This window comes from Salmo salar, chromosome ssa12 (assembly GCF_905237065.1).
Source record: "Salmo salar chromosome ssa12, Ssal_v3.1, whole genome shotgun sequence".
Classification (NCBI taxonomy): Eukaryota; Metazoa; Chordata; class Actinopteri; order Salmoniformes; family Salmonidae; genus Salmo; species Salmo salar.
This window is the reverse complement of record NC_059453.1, coordinates 85,402,742-85,423,468: the sequence shown is the minus strand read 5'-3', so window position 1 is coordinate 85,423,468 and position 20,727 is coordinate 85,402,742. Positions and strand designations below refer to the sequence as shown.

Below are 20,727 nucleotides of genomic sequence, written 5' to 3'. Positions count from 1 at the left end.
AAAACACTCTCACTGATCACCATATTTTGCACAAACAGAGCTGTTCGATATTCGAAACAAGTCATTAATATCATCGAGGTTCCTGGCAAGCTCAGTCGGTTGAGCATGAGACTCTTAATCTCAGGGTCGTGGGTTCGAGCCCCACGTTGGGCGGTCCTTTTCTCCGCCGAAGCACCAACTCACTTTGCAAACAGCCATTCGTTTGGACTTTCGAGCAGGCTTGCCACCCTGCGTTGCTGAAGTGTCAGGCATAGCTGGTGATACAGAAGACTATGAATTTGAATCCTAGCTTTGCCTGCTCTCTGACATTTTATCTCAATGACATACCTATTACTTATGAAACGTCCTCCTAAATGGCTGGAATAAATGCTCCTTTACTGGACAAGAAATAGATAAGCAGAGTGTTCAAGAAAAATACTTGCTCCTGGTGAGGCTCAAACTCACAACCTTGTCATCGATTTGATGCATACTGATGTATAACTACTACACGCTAACGATTGCACCACAGGATCCATTAAAAACACTCTCACTGATCACCATATTTTGCACAAACAGAGCTGTTCGATATTCGAAACAAGTCATTAATATCATCGAGGTGCCTGGCTAGCTCAGTCAGTAGAGCATGAGACTCTTAATCTCAGGGTCGTGGGTTCGAGCCCCACGTTGGGCGCTCCTTTTCTCCGCCGAAGAACCAACTCACTTTGCAAACAGCCATTCGTTTGGACTTTCGAGCAGGCTTGCCACCCTGCATTGCTGAAGTGTCAGGCATTGCTGGTGATACAGAAGACTATGAATTTGAATCCTAGCTTTGCCTGCTCTCTGACATTTTATCTCAATGACATACCTATTACTTATGAAACGTCCTCCTAAATGGCTTGAATAAATGCTCCTTTACTGGACAAGAAATAGATAAGCAGAGTGTTCAAGAAAAATACTTGCTCCTGGTGAGGCTCAAACTCACAACCTTGTCATCGATTTGATGCATACTGATGTATAACTACTACACGCTAACGATTGCACCACAGGATCCATTAAAAACACTCTCACTGATCACCATATTTTTGCACAAACAGAGCTGTTCGATATTCGAACCAAGTCAATAAACTATCATCGAGGTGCCTGGCTAGCTCAGTCGGTAGAGCATGAGACTCTTAATCTCAGGGTCGTGGGTTTGAGCCCCACGTTGGGCGGTCCTTTTCTCCGCCGAAGAACCAACTCACTTTGCAAACTGCCATTCGTTTGGACTTTCGAGCAGGCTTGCCACCCTGCGTTGCTGAAGTGTCAGGCATTGCTGGTGATACAGAAGACTATGAATTTGAATCCTAGCTTTGCCTGCTCTCTGACATTTTATCTCAATGTCATACCTATTACTTATGAAACGTCCTCCTAAATGGCTGGAATAAATGCTCCTTTACTGGACAAGAAATAGATAAGCAGAGTGTTCAAGAAAAATACTTGCTCCTGGTGAGGCTCAAACTCACAACCTTGTCATCGATTTGATGCATACTGATGTATAACTACTACACGCTAACGATTGCACCACAGGATCCATTAAAAACACTCTCACTGATCACCATATTTTGCACAAACAGAGCTGTTCGATATTCGAAACAAGTCATTAATATCATCGAGGTTCCTGGCTAGCTCAGTCGGTAGAGCATGAGACTCTTAATCTCAGGGTCGTGGGTTCGAGCCCCACGTTGGGCGGTCCTTTTCTCCGCCGAAGAACCAACTCACTTTGCAAACAGCCATTCGTTTGGACTTTCGAGCAGGCTTGCCACCCTGCATTGCTGAAGTGTCAGGCATTGCTGGTGATACAGAAGACTATGAATTTGAATCCTAGCTTTGCCTGCTCTCTGACATTTTATCTCAATGACATACCTATTACTTATGAAACGTCCTCCTAAATGGCTGGAATAAATGCTCCTTTACTGGACAAGAAATAGATAAGCAGAGTGTTCAAGAAAAATACTTGCTCCTGGTGAGGCTCAAACTCACAACCTTGTCATCGATTTGATGCATACTGATGTATAACTACTACACGCTAACGATTGCACCACAGGATCCATTAAAAACACTCTCACTGATCACCATATTTTGCACAAACAGAGCTGTTCGATATTCGAAACAAGTCATTAATATCATCGAGGTGCCTGGCTAGCTCAGTCGGTAGAGCATGAGACTCTTAATCTCAGGGTCGTGGGTTCGAGCCCCACGTTGGGCGCTCCTTTTCTCCGCCGAAGAACCAACTCACTTTGCAAACAGCCATTCGTTTCGACTTTCGAGCAGGCTTGCCACCCTGCATTGCTGAAGTGTCAGGCATTGCTGGTGATACAGAAGACTATGAATTTGAATCCTAGCTTTGCCTGCTCTCTGACATTTTATCTCAATGACATACCTATTACTTATGAAACGTCCTCCGAAATGGATTGAATAAATGCTCCTTTACTGGACAAGAAATAGATAAGCAGAGTGTTCAAGAAAAATACTTGCTCCTGGTGAGGCTCAAACTCACAACCTTGTCATCGATTTGATGCATACTGATGTATAAGTACTACACGCTAACGATTGCACCACAGGATCCATTAAAAACACTCTCACTGATCACCATATTTTTGCACAAACAGAGCTGTTCGATATTCGAACCAAGTCAATAAACTATTGAGATTCCTGGCTAGCTCAGTCGGTAGAGCATGAGACTCTTAATCTCAGGGTCGTGGGTTTGAGCCCCACGTTGGGCGGTCCTTTTCTCCGCCGAAGCACCAACTCACTTTGCAAACTGCCATTCGTTTGGACTTTCGAGCAGGCTTGCCACCCTGCGTTGCTGAAGTGTCAGGCATAGCTGGTGATACAGAAGACTATGAATTTGAATCCTAGCTTTGCCTGCTCTCTGACATTTTATCTCAATGTCATACCTATTACTTATGAAACGTCCTCCTAAATGGCTGGAATAAATGCTCCTTTACTGGACAAGAAATAGATAAGCAGAGTGTTCAAGAAAAATACTTGCTCCTGGTGAGGCTCAAACTCACAACCTTGTCATCGATTTGATGCATACTGATGTATAACTACTACACGCTAACGATTGCACCACAGGATCCATTAAAAACACTCTCACTGATCACCATATTTTGCACAAACAGAGCTGTTCGATATTCGAAACAAGTCATTAATATCATCGAGGTTCCTGGCTAGCTCAGTCGGTAGAGCATGAGACTCTTAATCTCAGGGTCGTGGGTTCGAGCCCCACGTTGGGCGGTCCTTTTCTCCGCCGAAGCACCAACTCACTTTGCAAACAGCCATTCGTTTGGACCTTCGAGCAGGCTTGCACCCTGCGTTGCTGAAGTGTCAGGCATTGCTGGTGATACAGAAGACTATGAATTTGAATCCTAGCTTTGCCTGCTCTCTGACATTTTATCTCAATGACATACCTATTACTTATGAAACGTCCTCCTAAATGGCTGGAATAAATGCTCCTTTACTGGACAAGAAATAGATAAGCAGAGTGTTCAAGAAAAATACTTGCTCCTGGTGAGGCTCAAACTCACAACCTTGTCATCGATTTGATGCATACTGATGTATAACTACTACACGCTAACGATTGCACCACAGGATCCATTAAAAACACTCTCACTGATCACCATATTTTGCACAAACAGAGCTGTTCGATATTCGAAACAAGTCATTAATATCATTGAGGTGCCTGGCTAGCTCAGTCGGTAGAGCATGAGACTCTTAATCTCAGGGTCGTGGTTTCGAGCCCCACGTTGGGCGGTCCTTTTCTCTGCCGAAGCACCAACTCACTTTGCAAACAGCCATTCGTTTCGACTTTCGAGCAGGCTTGCCACCCTGCATTGCTGAAGTGTCAGGCATTGCTGGTGATACAGAAGACTATGAATTTGAATCCTAGCTTTGCCTGCTCTCTGACATTTTATCTCAATGACATACCTATTACTTATGAAACGTCCTCCTAAATGGCTTGAATAAATGCTCCTTTACTGGACAAGAAATAGATGAGCAGAGTGTTCAAGAAAAATACTTGCTCCTGGTGAGGCTCAAACTCACAACCTTGTCATCGATTTGATGCATACTGATGTATAACTACTACACGCTAACGATTGCACCACAGGATCCATTAAAAACACTCTCACTGATCACCATATTTTGCACAAACAGAGCTGTTCGATATTCGAAACAAGTCATTAATATCATCGAGGTTCCTGGCTAGCTCAGTCGGTAGAGCATGAGACTCTTAATCTCAGGGTCGTGGGTTCGAGCCCCACGTTGGGCGGTCCTTTTCTCCGCCGAAGCACCAACTCACTTTGCAAACAGCCATTCGTTTGGACTTTCGAGCAGGCTTGCCACCCTGCGTTGCTGAAGTGTCAGGCATAGCTGGTGATACAGAAGACTATGAATTTGAATCCTAGCTTTGCCTGCTCTCTGACATTTTATCTCAATGACATACCTATTACTTATGAAACGTCCTCCTAAATGGCTGGAATAAATGCTCCTTTACTGGACAAGAAATAGATAAGCAGAGTGTTCAAGAAAAATACTTGCTCCTGGTGAGGCTCAAACTCACAACCTTGTCATCGATTTGATGCATACTGATGTATAACTACTACACGCTAACGATTGCACCACAGGATCCATTAAAAACACTCTCACTGATCACCATATTTTGCACAAACAGAGCTGTTCGATATTCGAAACAAGTCATTAATATCATCGAGGTGCCTGGCTAGCTCAGTCAGTAGAGCATGAGACTCTTAATCTCAGGGTCGTGGGTTCGAGCCCCACGTTGGGCGCTCCTTTTCTCCGCCGAAGCACCAACTCACTTTGCAAACAGCCATTCGTTTGGACTTTCGAGCAGGCTTGCCACCCTGCATTGCTGAAGTGTCAGGCATTGCTGGTGATACAGAAGACTATGAATTTGAATCCTAGCTTTGCCTGCTCTCTGACATTTTATCTCAATGACATACCTATTACTTGTGAAACGTCCTCCTAAATGGCTGGAATAAATGCTCCTTTACTGGACAAGAAATAGATAAGCAGAGTGTTCAAGAAAAATACTTGCTCCTGGTGAGGCTCAAACTCACAACCTTGTCATCGATTTGATGCATACTGGTGTATAAGTACTACACGCTAACGATTGCACCACAGGATCCATTAAAAACACTCTCACTGATCACCATATTTTTGCACAAACAGAGCTGTTCGATATTCGAACCAAGTCAATAAACTATCGAGATGCCTGGCTAGCTCAGTCGGTAGAGCATGAGACTCTTAATCTCAGGGTCGTGGGTTCGAGCCCCACGTTGGGCGGTCCTTTTCTCCGCCGAAGCACCAACTCACTTTGCAAACAGCCATTCGTTTGGACTTTCGAGCAGGCTTGCCACCCTGCATTGCTGAAGTGTCAGGCATTGCTGGTGATACAGAAGACTATGAATTTGAATCCTAGCTTTGCCTGCTCTCTGACATTTTATCTCAATGACATACCTATTACTTATGAAACGTCCTCCTAAATGGCTGGAATAAATGCTCCTTTACTGGACAAGAAATAGATAAGCAGAGTGTTCAAGAAAAATACTTGCTCCTGGTGAGGCTCAAACTCACAACCTTGTCATCGATTTGATGCATACTGATGTATAAGTACCTCACGCTAACGATTGCACCACAGGATCCATTAAAAACACTCTCACTGATCACCATATTTTTGCACAAACAGAGCTGTTCGATATTCGAAACAAGTCAATAAACGATTGAGATGCCTGGCTAGCTCAGTCGGTAGAGCATGAGACTCTTAATCTCAGGGTCGTGGGTTCGAGCCCCACGTTGGGCGGTCCTTTTCTCCGCCGAAGCACCAACTCACTTTGCAAACCGCCATTCGTTTGGACTTTCGAGCAGGCTTGCCACCCTGCGTTGCTGAAGTGTCAGGCATAGCTGGTGATACAGAAGACTATGAATTTGAATCCTAGCTTTGCCTGCTCTCTGACATTTTATCTCAATGACATACCTATTACTTATGAAACGTCCTCCTAAATGGCTGGAATAAATGCTCCTTTACTGGACAAGAAATAGATAAGCAGAGTGTTCAAGAAAAATACTTGCTCCTGGTGAGGCTCAAACTCACAACCTTGTCATCGATTTGATGCATACTGATGTATAACTACTACACGCTAACGATTGCACCACAGGATCCATTAAAAACACTCTCACTGATCACCATATTTTGCACAAACAGAGCTGTTCGATATTCGAAACAAGTCATTAATATCATCGAGGTGCCTGGCTAGCTCAGTCGGTAGAGCATGAGACTCTTAATCTCAGGGTCGTGGGTTCGAGCCCCACGTTGGGCGGTCCTTTTCTCCGACGAAGCACCAACTCACTTTGCAAAGAGCCATTCGTTTCGACTTTCGAGCAGGCTTGCCACCCTGCATTGCTGAAGTTTCAGGCATTGCTGGTGATACAGAAGACTATGAATTTGAATCCTAGCTTTGCCTGCTCTCTGACATTTTATCTCAATGACATACCTATTACTTATGAAACGTCCTCCGAAATGGATTGAATAAATGCTCCTTTACTGGACAAGAAATAGATAAGCAGAGTGTTCAAGAAAAATACTTGCTCCTGGTGAGGCTCAAACTCACAACCTTGTCATCGATTTGATGCATACTGATGTATAACTACTACACGCTAACGATTGCACCACAGGATCCATTAAAAACACTCTCACTAATCACCATATTTTGCACAAACAGAGCTGTTCGATATTCGAACCAAGTCAATAAACTATTGAGATGCCTGGCTAGCTCAGTCGGTAGAGCATGAGACTCTTAATCTCAGGGTCGTGGGTTTGAGCCCCACGTTGGGCGGTCCTTTTCTCCGCCGAAGCACCAACTCACTTTGCAAACAGCCATTCGTTTGGACTTTCGAGCAGGCTTGCCACCCTGCGTTGCTGAAGTGTCAGGCATAGCTGGTGATACAGAAGACTATGAATTTGAATCCTAGCTTTGCCTGCTCTCTGACATTTTATCTCAATGACATACCTATTACTTATGAAACGTCCTCCTAAATGGCTGGAATAAATGCTCCTTTACTGGACAAGAAATAGATAAGCAGAGTGTTCAAGAAAAATACTTGCTCCTGGTGAGGCTCAAACTCACAACCTTGTCATGGATTTGATGCATACTGATGTATAACTACTACACGCTAACGATTGCACCACAGGATCCATTAAAAACACTCTCACTGCTCACCATATTTTGCACAAACAGAGCTGTTCGATATTCGAAACAAGTCATTAATATCATCGAGGTTCCTGGCTAGCTCAGTCGGTTGAGCATGAGACTCTTAATCTCAGGGTCGTGGGTTCGTGCCCCACGTTGGGCGGTCCTTTTCTCCGCCGAAGCACCAACTCACTTTGCAAACAGCCATTCGTTTGGACCTTCGAGCAGGCTTGCCACCCTGCATTGCTGAAGTGTCAGGCATTGCTGGTGATACAGAAGACTATGAATTTGAATCCTAGCTTTGCCTGCTCTCTGACATTTTATCTCAATGACATACCTATTACTTATGAAACGTCCTCCTAAATGGCTGGAATAAATGCTCCTTTACTGGACAAGAAATAGATAAGCAGAGTGTTCAAGAAAAATACTTGCTCCTGGTGAGGCTCAAACTCACAACCTTGTCATCGATTTGATGCATACTGATGTATAACTACTACACGCTAACGATTGCACCACAGGATCCATTAAAAACACTCTCACTGATCACCATATTTTGCACAAACAGAGCTGTTCGATATTCGAAACTAGTCATTAATATCATCGAGGTGCCTGGCTAGCTCAGTCAGTAGAGCATGAGACTCTTAATCTCAGGGTCGTGGGTTCGAGCCCCACGTTGGGAGCTCCTTTTCTCTGCCGAAGAACCAACTCACTTTGCAAACAGCCATTCGTTTGGACTTTCGAGCAGGCTTGCCACCCTGCATTGCTGAAGTGTCAGGCATTGCTGGTGATACAGAAGACTATGAATTTGAATCCTACCTTTGCCTGCTCTCTGACATTTTATCTCAATGACATACCTATTACTTGTGAAACGTCCTCCTAAATGGCTGGAATAAATGCTCCTTTACTGGACAAGAAATAGATAAGCAGAGTGTTCAAGAAAAATACTTGCTCCTGGTGAGGCTCAAACTCACAACCTTGTCATCGATTTGATGCATACTGATGTATAACTACTACACGCTAACGATTGCACCACAGGATCCATTAAAAACACTCTCACTGATCACCATATTTTGCACAAACAGAGCTGTTCGATATTCGAAACAAGTCATTAATATCATCGAGGTGCCTGGCTAGCTCAGTCGGTTGAGCATGAGACTCTTAATCTCAGAGTCGTGGGTTCGAGCCCCACGTTGGGCGGTCCTTTTCTCCGCCGAAGCACCAACTCACTTTGCAAACAGCCATTCGTTTGGACCTTCGAGCAGGCTTGCCACCCTGCATTGCTGAAGTGTCAGGCATTGCTGGTGATACAGAAGACTATGAATTTGAATCCTAGCTTTGCCTGCTCTCTGACATTTTATCTCAATGACATACCTATTACTTATGAAACGTCCTCCTAAATGGCTGGAATAAATGCTCCTTTACTGGACAAGAAATAGATAAGCAGAGTGTTCAAGAAAAATACTTGCTCCTGGTGAGGCTCAAACTCACAACCTTGTCATCGATTTGATGCATACTGATGTATAACTACTACACGCTAACAATTGCACCACAGGATCCATTAAAAACACTCTCACTGATCACCATATTTTGCACAAACAGAGCTGTTCGATATTCGAAACAAGTCATTAATATCATCGAGGTGCCTGGCTAGCTCAGTCAGTAGAGCATGAGACTCTTAATCTCAGGGTCGTGGGTTCGAGCCCCACGTTGGGAGCTCCTTTTCTCTGCCGAAGAACCAACTCACTTTGCAAACAGCCATTCGTTTGGACTTTCGAGCAGGCTTGCCACCCTGCATTGCTGAAGTGTCAGGCATTGCTGGTGATACAGAAGACTATGAATTTGAATCCTAGCTTTGCCTGCTCTCTGACATTTTATCTCAATGACATACCTATTACTTATGAAACGTCCTCCTAAATGGCTGGAATAAATGCTCCTTTACTGGACAAGAAATAGATAAGCAGAGTGTTCAAGAAAAATACTTGCTCCTGGTGAGGCTCAAACTCACAACCTTGTCATCGATTTGATGCATACTGATGTATAACTACTACACGCTAACGATTGCACCACAGGATCCATTAAAAACACTCTCACTGATCACCATATTTTTGCACAAACAGAGCTGTTCGATATTCGAACCAAGTCAATAAACTACGGAGATGCCTGGCTAGCTCAGTCGGTAGAGCATGAGACTCTTAATCTCAGGGTCGTGGGTTCGAGCCCCACGTTGGGCGGTCCTTTTCTCCGCCGAAGCACCAACTCACTTTGCAAACTGCCATTCGTTTGGACTTTCGAGCAGGCTTGCCACCCTGCGTTGCTGAAGTGTCAGGCATAGCTGGTGATACAGAAGACTATGAATTTGAATCCTAGCTTTGCCTGCTCTCTGACATTTTATCTCAATGTCATACCTATTACTTATGAAACGTCCTCCTAAATGGCTGGAATAAATGCTCCTTTACTGGACAAGAAATAGATAAGCAGAGTGTTCAAGAAAAATACTTGCTCCTGGTGAGGCTCAAACTCACAACCTTGTCATCGATTTGATGCATACTGATGTATAACTACTACACGCTAACGATTGCACCACAGGATCCATTAAAAACACTCTCACTGATCACCATATTTTGCACAAACAGAGCTGTTCGATATTCGAAACAAGTCATTAATATCATCGAGGTTCCTGGCTAGCTCAGTCGGTAGAGCATGAGACTCTTAATCTCAGGGTCGTGGGTTCGAGCCCCACGTTGGGCGGTCCATTTCTCCGCCGAAGAACCAACTCACTTTGCAAACAGCCATTCGTTTGGACTTTGGAGCAGGCTTGCCACCCTGCGTTGCTGAACTGTCAGGCATAGCTGGTGATACAGAAGACTATGAATTTGAATCCTAGCTTTGCCTGCTCTCTGACATTTTATCTCAATGACATACCTATTACTTATGAAACGTCCTCCTAAATGGCTGGAATAAATGCTCCTTTACTGGACAAGAAATAGATAAGCAGAGTGTTCAAGAAAAATACTTGCTCCTGGTGAGGCTCAAACTCACAACCTTGTCATCGATTTGATGCATACTGATGTATAACTACTACACGCTAACGATTGCACCACAGGATCCATTAAAAACACTCTCACTGATCACCATATTTTGCACAAACAGAGCTGTTCGATATTCGAAACAAGTCATTAATATCATCGAGGTGCCTGGCTAGCTCAGTCGGTAGAGCATGAGACTCTTAATCTCAGGGTCGTGGGTTCGAGCCCCACGTTGGGCGGTCCTTTTCTCCGACGAAGCACCAACTCACTTTGCAAAGAGCCATTCGTTTCGACTTTCGAGCAGGCTTGCCACCCTGCATTGCTGAAGTTTCAGGCATTGCTGGTGATACAGAAGACTATGAATTTGAATCCTAGCTTTGCCTGCTCTCTGACATTTTATCTCAATGACATACCTATTACTTATGAAACGTCCTCCGAAATGGATTGAATAAATGCTCCTTTACTGGACAAGAAATAGATAAGCAGAGTGTTCAAGAAAAATACTTGCTCCTGGTGAGGCTCAAACTCACAACCTTGTCATCGATTTGATGCATACTGATGTATAACTACTACACGCTAACGATTGCACCACAGGATCCATTAAAAACACTCTCACTGATCACCATATTTTGCACAAACAGAGCTGTTCGATATTCGAACCAAGTCATTAATATCATCGAGGTGCCTGGCTAGCTCAGTCGGTAGAGCATGAGTCTCTTAATCTCAGGGTCGTGGGTTCGAGCCCCACGTTGGGCGGTCCTTTTCTCCGCCGAAGCACCAACTCACTTTGCAAACAGCCATTCGTTTGGACTTTCGAGCAGGCTTGCCACCCTGCGTTGCTGAAATGTCAGGCATAGCTGGTGATACAGAAGACTATGAATTTGAATCCTAGCTTTGCCTGCTCTCTGACATTTTATCTCAATGACATACCTATTACTTATGAAACGTCCTCCTAAATGGCTGGAATAAATGCTCCTTTACTGGACAAGAAATAGATAAGCAGAGTGTTCAAGAAAAATACTTGCTCCTGGTGAGGCTCAAACTCACAACCTTGTCATGGATTTGATGCATACTGATGTATAACTACTACACGCTAACGATTGCACCACAGGATCCATTAAAAACACTCTCACTGATCACCATATTTTGCACAAACAGAGCTGTTCGATATTCGAAACAAGTCATTAATATCATTGAGGTTCCTGGCTAGCTCAGTCGGTAGAGCATGAGACTCTTTATCTCAGGGTCCTGGGTTCGAGCCCCACGTTGGGCGCTCCTTTTCTCTGCCGAAGAACCAACTCACTTTGCAAACAGCCATTCGTTTCGACTTTCGAGCAGGCTTGCCACCCTGCATTGCTGAAGTGTCAGGCATTGCTGGTGATACAGAAGACTATGAATTTGAATCCTAGCTTTGCCTGCTCTCTGACATTTTATCTCAATGACATACCTATTACTTATGAAACGTCCTCCGAAATTGATTGAATAAATGCTCCTTTACTGGACAAGAAATAGATGAGCAGAGTGTTCAAGAAAAATACTTGCTCCTGGTGAGGCTCAAACTCACAACGTTGTCATCGATTTGATGCATACTGATGTATAAGTACCTCACGCTAACGATTGCACCACAGGATCCATTAAAAACACTCTCACTGATCACCATATTTTTGCACAAACAGAGCTGTTCGATATTCGAAACAAGTCAATAAACGATTGAGATGCCTGGCTAGCTCAGTCGGTAGAGCATGAGACTCTTAATCTCAGGGTCGTGGGTTCGAGCCCCACGTTGGGCGGTCCTTTTCTCCGACGAAGCACCAACTCACTTTGCAAACAGCCATTCGTTTCGACTTTCGAGCAGGCTTGCCACCCTGCATTGCTGAAGTTTCAGGCATTGCTGGTGATACAGAAGACTATGAATTTGAATCCTAGCTTTGCCTGCTCTCTGACATTTTATCTCAATGACATACCTATTACTTATGAAACGTCCTCCGAAATGGATTGAATAAATGCTCCTTTACTGGACTAGAAATAGATAAGCAGAGTGTTCAAGAAAAATACTTGCTCCTGGTGAGGCTCAAACTCACAACCTTGTAATCGATTTGATGCATACTGATGTATAACTACTACACGCTAACGATTGCACCACAGGATCCATTAAAAACACTCTCACTGATCACCATATTTTGCACAAACAGAGCTGTTCGATATTCGAAACAAGTCATTAATATCATCGAGGTGCCTGGCTAGCTCAGTCGGTAGAGCATGAGACTCTTAATCTCAAGGTCGTGGGTTCGAGCCCCACGTTGGGCGGTCCTTTTCTCCGCCGAAGCACCAACTCACTTTGCAAACAGCCATTCGTTTCGACTTTCGAGCAGGCTTGCCACCCTGCATTGCTGAAGTGTCAGGCATTGCTGGTGATACAGAAGACTATGAATTTGAATCCTACCTTTGCCTGCTCTCTGACATTTTATCTCAATGACATACCTATTACTTGTGAAACGTCCTCCTAAATGGCTGGAATAAATGCTCCTTTACTGGACAAGAAATAGATAAGCAGAGTGTTCAAGAAAAATACTTGCTCCTGGTGAGGCTCAAACTCACAACCTTGTCATCGATTTGATGCATACTGATGTATAACTACTACACGCTAACGATTGCACCACAGGATCCATTAAAAACACTCTCACTAATCACCATATTTTGCACAAACAGAGCTGTTCGATATTCGAACCAAGGCAATAAACTATTGAGATGCCTGGCTAGCTCAGTCGGTAGAGCATGAGACTCTTAATCTCAGGGTCGTGGGTTCGAGCCCCACGTTGGGCGGTCCTTTTCTCCGCCGAAGCACCAACTCACTTTGCAAACAGCCATTCGTTTGGACTTTCGAGCAGGCTTGCCACCCTGCGTTGCTGAAATGTCAGGCATAGCTGGTGATACAGAAGACTATGAATTTGAATCCTAGCTTTGCCTGCTCTCTGACATTTTATCTCAATGACATACCTATTACTTATGAAACGTCCTCCTAAATGGCTGGAATAAATGCTCCTTTACTGGACAAGAAATAGATAAGCAGAGTGTTCAAGAAAAATACTTGCTCCTGGTGAGGCTCAAACTCACAACCTTGTCATCGATTTGATGCATACTGATGTATAACTACTACACGCTAACGATTGCACCACAGGATCCATTAAAAACACTCTCACTGATCACCATATTTTGCACAAACAGAGCTGTTCGATATTCGAAACAAGTCATTAATATCATCGAGGTTCCTGGCTAGCTCAGTCGGTTGAGCATGAGACTCTTAATCTCAGGGTCGTGGGTTCGAGCCCCACGTTGGGCAGTCCTTTTCTCCGCCGAAGCACCAACTCACTTTGCAAACAGCCATTCGTTTGGACCTTCGAGCAGGCTTGCCACCCTGCATTGCTGAAGTGTCAGGCATTGCTGGTGATACAGAAGACTATGAATTTGAATCCTAGCTTTGCCTGCTCTCTGACATTTTATCTCAATGACATACCTATTACTTATGAAACGTCCTCCTAAATGGCTGGAATAAATGCTCCTTTACTGGACAAGAAATAGATAAGCAGAGTGTTCAAGAAAAATACTTGCTCCTGGTGAGGCTCAAACTCACAACCTTGTCATCGATTTGATGCATACTGATGTATAACTACTACACGCTAACGATTGCACCACAGGATCCATTAAAAACACTCTCACTGATCACCATATTTTGCACAAACAGAGCTGTTCGATATTCGAAACAAGTCATTAATATCATCGAGGTGCCTGGCTAGCTCAGTCGGTAGAGCATGAGACTCTTAATCTCAGGGTCGTGGGTTCGAGCCCCACGTTGGGCGCTCCTTTTCTCTGCCGAAGAACCAACTCACTTTGCAAACAGCCATTCGTTTGGACTTTCGAGCAGGCTTGCCACCCTGCATTGCTGAAGTGTCAGGCATTGCTGGTGATACAGAAGACTATGAATTTGAATCCTAGCTTTGCCTGCTCTCTGACATTTTATCTCAATGACATACCTATTACTTATGAAACGTCCTCCTAAATGGCTGGAATAAATGCTCCTTTACTGGACAAGAAATAGATAAGCAGAGTGTTCAAGAAAAATACTTGCTCCTGGTGAGGCTCAAACTCACAACCTTGTCATCGATTTGATGCATACTGGTGTATAAGTACTACACGCTAACGATTGCACCACAGGATCCATTAAAAACACTCTCACTGATCACCATATTTTGCACAAACAGAGCTGTTCGATATTCGAAACAAGTCATTAATATCATCGAGGTGCCTGGCTAGCTCAGTCGGTAGAGCATGAGACTCTTAATCTCAAGGTCGTGGGTTCGATCCCCACGTTGGGCGGTCCTTTTCTCCGCCGAAGCACCAACTCACTTTGCAAACAGCCATTCGTTTCGACTTTCGAGCAGGCTTGCCACCCTGCATTGCTGAAGTGTCAGGCATTGCTGGTGATACAGAAGACTTTGAATTTGAATCCTACCTTTGCCTGCTCTCTGACATTTTATCTCAATGACATACCTATTACTTATGAAACGTCCTCCGAAATGGATTGAATAAATGCTCCTTTACTGGACAAGAAATAGATGAGCAGAGTGTTCAAGAAAAATACTTGCTCCTGGTGAGGCTCAAACTCACAACCTTGTCATCGATTTGATGCATACTGATGTATAACTACTACACGCTAACGATTGCACCACAGGATCCATTAAAAACACTCTCACTGATCACCATATTTTGCACAAACAGAGCTGTTCGATATTCGAAACAAGTCAATAAACTATTGAGATGCCTGGCTAGCTCAGTCGGTAGAGCATGAGACTCTTAATCTCAGGGTCGTGGGTTTGAGCCCCACGTTGGGCGGTCCTTTTCTCCGCCGAAGCACCAACTCACTTTGCAAACCGCCATTCGTTTGGACTTTCGAGCAGGCTTGCCACCCTGCGTTGCTGAAGTGTCAGGCATAGCTGGTGATACAGAAGACTATGAATTTGAATCCTAGCTTTGCCTGCTCTCTGACATTTTATCTCAATGACATACCTATTACTTATGAAACGTCCTCCTAAATGGCTGGAATAAATGCTCCTTTACTGGACAAGAAATAGATAAGCAGAGTGTTCAAGAAAAATACTTGCTCCTGGTGAGGCTCAAACTCACAACCTTGTCATCGATTTGATGCATACTGATGTATAACTACTACACGCTAACGATTGCACCACAGGATCCATTAAAAACACTCTCACTGATCACCATATTTTGCACAAACAGAGCTGTTCGATATTCGAAACAAGTCATTAATATCATCGAGGTTCCTGGCTAGCTCAGTCGGTAGAGCATGAGACTCTTAATCTCAGGGTCGTGGGTTCGAGCCCCACGTTTGGGCGGTCCTTTTCTCCGACGAAGCACCAACTCACTTTGCAAACAGCCATTCGTTTCGACTTTCGAGCAGGCTTGCCACCCTGCATTGCTGAAGTTTCAGGCATTGCTGGTGATACAGAAGACTATGAATTTGAATCCTAGCTTTGCCTGCTCTCTGACATTTTATCTCAATGACATACCTATTACTTATGAAACGTCCTCCGAAATGGATTGAATAAATGCTCCTTTACTGGACAAGAAATAGATAAGCAGAGTGTTCAAGAAAAATACTTGCTCCTGGTGAGGCTCAAACTCACAACCTTGTCATCGATTTGATGCATACTGATGTATAACTACTACACGCTAACGATTGCACCACAGGATCCATTAAAAACACTCTCACTGATCACCATATTTTGCACAAACAGAGCTGTTCGATATTCGAAACAAGTCATTAATATCATCGAGGTGCCTGGCTAGCTCAGTCGGTAGAGCATGAGACTCTTAATCTCAAGGTCGTGGGTTCGATCCCCACGTTGGGCGGTCCTTTTCTCCGCCGAAGCACCAACTCACTTTGCAAACAGCCATTCGTTTCGACTTTCGAGCAGGCTTGCCACCCTGCATTGCTGAAGTGTCAGGCATTGCTGGTGATACAGAAGACTTTGAATTTGAATCCTACCTTTGCCTGCTCTCTGACATTTTATCTCAATGACATACCTATTACTTGTGAAACGTCCTCCTAAATGGCTGGAATAAATGCTCCTTTACTGGACAAGAAATAGATAAGCAGAGTGTTCAAGAAAAATACTTGCTCCTGGTGAGGCTCAAACTCACAACCTTGTCATCGATTTGATGCATACTGATGTATAACTACTACACGCTAACGATTGCACCACAGGATCCATTAAAAACACTCTCACTGATCACCATATTTTGCACAAACAGAGCTGTTCGATATTCGAACCAAGGCAATAAACTATTGAGATGCCTGGCTAGCTCAGTCGGTAGAGCATGAGACTCTTAATCTCAGGGTCGTGGGTTTGAGCCCCACGTTGGGCGGTCCTTTTCTCCGCCGAAGCACCAACTCACTTTGCAAACAGCCATTCGTTTGGACTTTCGAGCAGGCTTGCCACCCTGCGTTGCTGAAGTGTCAGGCATAGCTGGTGATACAGAAGACTATGAATTTGAATCCTAGCTTTGCCTGCTCTCTGACATTTTATCTCAATGACATACCTATTACTTATGAAACGTCCTCCTAAATGGCTGGAATAAATGCTCCTTTACTGGACAAGAAATAGATAAGCAGAGTGTTCAAGAAAAATACTTGCTCCTGGTGAGGCTCAAACTCACAACCTTGTCATCGATTTGATGCATACTGATGTATAACTACTACACGCTAACGATTGCACCACAGGATCCATTAAAAACACTCTCACTGCTCACCATATTTTGCACAAACAGAGCTGTTCGATATTCGAAACAAGTCATTAATATCATCGAGGTTCCTGGCTAGCTCAGTCGGTTGAGCATGAGACTCTTAATCTCAGGGTCGTGGGTTCGAGCCCCACGTTGGGCGGTCCTTTTCTCCGCCGAAGCACCAACTCACTTTGCAAACAGCCATTCGTTTGGACCTTCGAGCAGGCTTGCCACCCTGCATTGCTGAAGTGTCAGGCATTGCTGGTGATACAGAAGACTATGAATTTGAATCCTAGCTTTGCCTGCTCTCTGACATTTTATCTCAATGACATACCTATTACTTATGAAACGTCCTCCTAAATGGCTGGAATAAATGCTCCTTTACTGGACAAGAAATAGATAAGCAGAGTGTTCAAGAAAAATACTTGCTCCTGGTGAGGCTCAAACTCACAACCTTGTCATCGATTTGATGCATACTGATGTATAACTACTACACGCTAACGATTGCACCACAGGATCCATTAAAAACACTCTCACTGCTCACCATATTTTGCACAAACAGAGCTGTTCGATATTCGAAACAAGTCATTAATATCATCGAGGTGCCTGGCTAGCTCAGTCGGTAGAGCATGAGACTCTTAATCTCAGGGTCGTGGGTTCGAGCCCCACGTTGGGCGGTCCTTTTCTCCGCCGAAGAACCAACTCACTTTGCAAACAGCCATTCGTTTGGACCTTCGAGCAGGCTTGCCACCCTGCATTGCTGAAGTGTCAGGCATTGCTGGTGATACAGAAGACTATGAATTTGAATCCTAGCTTTGCCTGCTCTCTGACATTTTATCTCAATGACATACCTATTACTTATGAAACGTCCTCCTAAATGGCTGGAATAAATGCTCCTTTACTGGACAAGAAATAGATAAGCAGAGTGTTCAAGAAAAATACTTGCTCCTGGTGAGGCTCAAACTCACAACCTTGTCATCGATTTGATGCATACTGATGTATAACTACTACACGCTAACGATTGCACCACAGGATCCATTAAAAACACTCTCACTGATCACCATATTTTGCACAAACAGAGCTGTTCGATATTCGAAACAAGTCATTAATATCATCGAGGTGCCTGGCTAGCTCAGTCGGTAGAGCATGAGACTCTTAATCTCAGGGTCGTGGGTTCGAGCCCCACGTTGGGCGTCCTTTTCTCCGCCGAAGCACCAACTCACTTTGCAAACAGCCATTCGTTTGGACTTTCGAGCAGGCTTGCCACCCTGCATTGCTGAAGTGTCAGGCATTGCTGGTGATACAGAAGACTATGAATTTGAATCCTACCTTTGCCTGCTCTCTGACATTTTATCTCAATGACATACCTATTACTTATGAAACGTCCTCCTAAATGGATGGAATAAATGCTCCTTTACTGGACAAGAAATAGATAAGCAGAGTGTTCAAGAAAAATACTTGCTCCTGGTGAGGCTCAAACTCACAACCTTGTCATCGATTTGATGCATACTGGTGTATAACTACTACACGCTAACGATTGCACCACAGGATCCATTAAAAACACTCTCACTGATCACCATATTTTGCACAAACAGAGCTGTTCGATATTCGAAACAAGTCATTAATATCATCGAGGTGCCTGGCTAGCTCAGTCGGTAGAGCATGAGACTCTTAATCTCAGGGTCGTGGGTTCGAGCCCCACGTTGGGCGCTCCTTTTCTCCGCCGAAGCACCAACTCACTTTGCAAACTGCCATTCGTTTGGACTTTCGAGCAGGCTTGCCACCCTGCGTTGCTGAAGTGTCAGGCATAGCTGGTGATACAGAAGACTATGAATTTGAATCCTAGCTTTGCCTGCTCTCTGACATTTTATCTCAATGACATACCTATTACTTATGAAACGTCCTCCTAAATGGCTGGAATAAATGCTCCTTTACTGGACAAGAAATAGATAAGCAGAGTGTTCAAGAAAAATACTTGCTCCTGGTGAGGCTCAAACTCACAACCTTGTCATCGATTTGATGCATACTGGTGTATAAGTACTACACGCTAACGATTGCACCACAGGATCCATTAAAAACACTCTCACTGATCACCATATTTTGCACAAACAGAGCTGTTCGATATTCGAAACAAGTCATTAATATCATCGAGGTGCCTGGCTAGCTCAGTCGGTAGAGCATGAGACTCTTAATCTCAAGGTCGTGGGTTCGATCCCCACGTTGGGCGGTCCTTTTCTCCGCCGAAGCACCAACTCACTTTGCAAACAGCCATTCGTTTCGACCTTCGAGCAGGCTTGCCACCCTGCATTGCTGAAGTGTCAGGCATTGCTGGTGATACAGAAGACTATGAATTTGAATCCTAGCTTTGCCTGCTCTCTGACATTTTATCTCAATGACATACCTATTACTTATGAAACGTCCTCCTAAATGGCTGTAATAAATGCTCCTTTACTGGACAAGAAATAGATAAGCAGAGTGTTCAAGAAAAATACTTGCTCCTGGTGAGGCTCAAACTCACAACCTTGTCATCGATTTGATGCATACTGATGTATAACTACTACACGCTAACGATTGCACCACAGGATCCATTAAAAACACTCTCACTGATCACCATATTTTGCACAAACAGAGCTGTTCGATATTCGAAACAAGTCATTAATATCATCGAGGTGCCTGGCTAGCTCAGTCGGTAGAGCATGAGACTCTTAATCTCAGGGTCGTGGGTTCGAGCCCCACGTTGGGCGCTCCTTTTCTCCGCCGAAGCACCAACTCACTTTGCAAACAGCCATTCGTTTCGACTTTCGAGCAGGCTTGCCACCCTGCATTGCTGAAGTGTCAGGCATTGCTGGTGATACAGAAGACTATGAATTTGAATCCTAGCTTTGCCTGCTCTCTGACATTTTATCTCAATGACATACCTATTACTTATGAAACGTCCTCCTAAATGGATTGAATAAATGCTCCTTTACTGGACAAGAAATAGATAAGCAGAGTGTTCAAGAAAAATACTTGCTCCTGGTGAGGCTCAAACTCACAACCTTGTCATCGATTTGATGCATACTGATGTATAAGTACTACACGCTAACGATTGCACCACAGGATCCATTAAAAACACTCTCACTGATCACCATATTTTTGCACAAACAGAGCTGTTCGATATTCGAAACAAGTCATTAATACTATCGAGATGCCTGGCTAGCTCAGTCGGTAGAGCATGAGACTCTTAATCTCAGGGTCGTGGGTTTCGAGCCCCACGTTGGGCGGTCCTTTTCTCCACCGAAGCACCAACTCACTTTGCAAACAGCCATTCGTTTGGACCTTCGAGCAGGCTTGCCACCCTGCATTGCTGAAGTGTCAGGCATTGCTGGTGATACAGAAGACTATGAATTTGAATCCTAGCTTTGCCTGCTCTCTGACATTTTATCTCAATGACATACCTATTACTTGTGAAACGTCCTCCTAAATGGCTGGAATAAATGCTCCTTTACTGGACAAGAAATAGATAAGCAGAGTGTTCAAGAAAAATACTTGCTCCTGGTGAGGCTCAAACTCACAACCTTGTCATCGATTTGATGCATACTGATGTATAACTACTACACGCTAACGATTGCACCACAGGATCCATTAAAAACACTCTCACTGATCACCATATTTTGCACAAACAGAGCTGTTCG

The 20,727-nt window shown here is 44.1% G+C and overlaps 17 non-coding genes across 17 annotated transcripts; all 17 read left to right on the top strand.

Moving 5' to 3' along the window:
• Positions 1-2,151: 2,151 nt before the first annotated feature.
• On the top strand, positions 2,152-2,224 carry trnak-cuu (transfer RNA lysine (anticodon CUU)). Its single transcript has one exon. It is a non-coding gene; the product is annotated as a tRNA-Lys (tRNA).
• Positions 2,225-5,252: 3,028 nt separating this feature from the next.
• trnak-cuu (transfer RNA lysine (anticodon CUU)) lies at positions 5,253-5,325 on the top strand. Its single transcript has one exon. It is a non-coding gene; the product is annotated as a tRNA-Lys (tRNA).
• A 444-nt stretch (positions 5,326-5,769) lies between these two features.
• trnak-cuu (transfer RNA lysine (anticodon CUU)) lies at positions 5,770-5,842 on the top strand. The gene has a single exon. It is a non-coding gene; the product is annotated as a tRNA-Lys (tRNA).
• Positions 5,843-6,286: 444 nt separating this feature from the next.
• On the top strand, positions 6,287-6,359 carry trnak-cuu (transfer RNA lysine (anticodon CUU)). The gene has a single exon. It is a non-coding gene; the product is annotated as a tRNA-Lys (tRNA).
• A 3,028-nt stretch (positions 6,360-9,387) lies between these two features.
• On the top strand, positions 9,388-9,460 carry trnak-cuu (transfer RNA lysine (anticodon CUU)). Its single transcript has one exon. It is a non-coding gene; the product is annotated as a tRNA-Lys (tRNA).
• A 961-nt stretch (positions 9,461-10,421) lies between these two features.
• On the top strand, positions 10,422-10,494 carry trnak-cuu (transfer RNA lysine (anticodon CUU)). Its single transcript has one exon. It is a non-coding gene; the product is annotated as a tRNA-Lys (tRNA).
• A 1,478-nt stretch (positions 10,495-11,972) lies between these two features.
• On the top strand, positions 11,973-12,045 carry trnak-cuu (transfer RNA lysine (anticodon CUU)). Its single transcript has one exon. It is a non-coding gene; the product is annotated as a tRNA-Lys (tRNA).
• A 444-nt stretch (positions 12,046-12,489) lies between these two features.
• trnak-cuu (transfer RNA lysine (anticodon CUU)) lies at positions 12,490-12,562 on the top strand. Its single transcript has one exon. It is a non-coding gene; the product is annotated as a tRNA-Lys (tRNA).
• Positions 12,563-13,005: 443 nt separating this feature from the next.
• Positions 13,006-13,078, top strand: trnak-cuu (transfer RNA lysine (anticodon CUU)). Its single transcript has one exon. It is a non-coding gene; the product is annotated as a tRNA-Lys (tRNA).
• A 961-nt stretch (positions 13,079-14,039) lies between these two features.
• Positions 14,040-14,112, top strand: trnak-cuu (transfer RNA lysine (anticodon CUU)). The gene has a single exon. It is a non-coding gene; the product is annotated as a tRNA-Lys (tRNA).
• Positions 14,113-14,556: 444 nt separating this feature from the next.
• On the top strand, positions 14,557-14,629 carry trnak-cuu (transfer RNA lysine (anticodon CUU)). Its single transcript has one exon. It is a non-coding gene; the product is annotated as a tRNA-Lys (tRNA).
• Positions 14,630-16,107: 1,478 nt separating this feature from the next.
• On the top strand, positions 16,108-16,180 carry trnak-cuu (transfer RNA lysine (anticodon CUU)). The gene has a single exon. It is a non-coding gene; the product is annotated as a tRNA-Lys (tRNA).
• Positions 16,181-17,657: 1,477 nt separating this feature from the next.
• Positions 17,658-17,730, top strand: trnak-cuu (transfer RNA lysine (anticodon CUU)). Its single transcript has one exon. It is a non-coding gene; the product is annotated as a tRNA-Lys (tRNA).
• Positions 17,731-18,174: 444 nt separating this feature from the next.
• On the top strand, positions 18,175-18,247 carry trnak-cuu (transfer RNA lysine (anticodon CUU)). The gene has a single exon. It is a non-coding gene; the product is annotated as a tRNA-Lys (tRNA).
• Positions 18,248-18,690: 443 nt separating this feature from the next.
• trnak-cuu (transfer RNA lysine (anticodon CUU)) lies at positions 18,691-18,763 on the top strand. Its single transcript has one exon. It is a non-coding gene; the product is annotated as a tRNA-Lys (tRNA).
• Positions 18,764-19,207: 444 nt separating this feature from the next.
• Positions 19,208-19,280, top strand: trnak-cuu (transfer RNA lysine (anticodon CUU)). The gene has a single exon. It is a non-coding gene; the product is annotated as a tRNA-Lys (tRNA).
• Positions 19,281-19,724: 444 nt separating this feature from the next.
• On the top strand, positions 19,725-19,797 carry trnak-cuu (transfer RNA lysine (anticodon CUU)). Its single transcript has one exon. It is a non-coding gene; the product is annotated as a tRNA-Lys (tRNA).
• The last annotated feature ends 930 nt before the right edge of the window (positions 19,798-20,727 follow it).